General features: G+C 52.0%; 2 non-coding genes and 1 pseudogene across 2 annotated transcripts; all 3 read right to left on the bottom strand.

The window, feature by feature from the left end:
• Positions 1-2: 2 nt before the first annotated feature.
• LOC111476330 lies at positions 3-121 on the bottom strand. The gene has a single exon (XR_002717049.1). It is a non-coding gene; the product is annotated as a 5S ribosomal RNA (ribosomal RNA).
• A 133-nt stretch (positions 122-254) lies between these two features.
• LOC111476331 lies at positions 255-373 on the bottom strand. The gene has a single exon (XR_002717050.1). It is a non-coding gene; the product is annotated as a 5S ribosomal RNA (ribosomal RNA).
• A 133-nt stretch (positions 374-506) lies between these two features.
• On the bottom strand, positions 507-600 carry LOC111476332 (annotated as a pseudogene; the record flags this gene model as incomplete).

Here is a 600-nt window from a genome sequence, read left to right as displayed (position 1 = left end):
AAGGGGTGCAACACGAGGACTTCCCAAGTGGTCACCCAACTTAGTACTACTCTCGCCCAAGCACGCTTGACTGCGGAGTTCAGATGGGATCCGGTGCATTAGTGCTGGTATGATCGCACCCGACATGTCATGCGCACAAAATCGGATTTAACGCATGCGGGGCGGCATGATCGAAACGCGATGGGCGTGAGCGGGGGAGGTTCTCATTTGCAGAGAAAGGAAGAAAAGAACTGGGAGAAATTGAATGAAAAAAAGGGGTGCAACACGAGAACTTCCCAAGTGGTCACCCAATTTAGTACTACTCTCGCCCAAGCACGCTTGACTGCGGAGTTCTGATGGGATCCGGTGCATTAGTGCTGGTATGATCGCACCCGACATGCCATGCGCACAAAATCGGATTTAACGCATGCGGGGCGGCATGATCGAAACGCGATGGGCGTGAGCGGGGGAGGTTCTCATTTGTAGAGAAAGGAAAAAAAGAACTGGGAGAAATTGAAAGAAAAAAAGGGGTGCAACACGAGGACATCCCAAGTGGTCACCCAACTTAGTACTACTCTCGCCCAAGCACGCTTAACTGCGGAGTTCTGATGGGATCCGGTG

The sequence above is a fragment of the Cucurbita maxima genome, unplaced genomic scaffold (assembly GCF_002738345.1).
Source record: "Cucurbita maxima cultivar Rimu unplaced genomic scaffold, Cmax_1.0 Cma_Scf07638, whole genome shotgun sequence".
Classification (NCBI taxonomy): domain Eukaryota; kingdom Viridiplantae; phylum Streptophyta; class Magnoliopsida; order Cucurbitales; family Cucurbitaceae; genus Cucurbita; species Cucurbita maxima.
The sequence above is the reverse complement of the archived record's forward strand: the minus strand, read 5'-3'. Positions and strand labels throughout refer to the sequence as shown.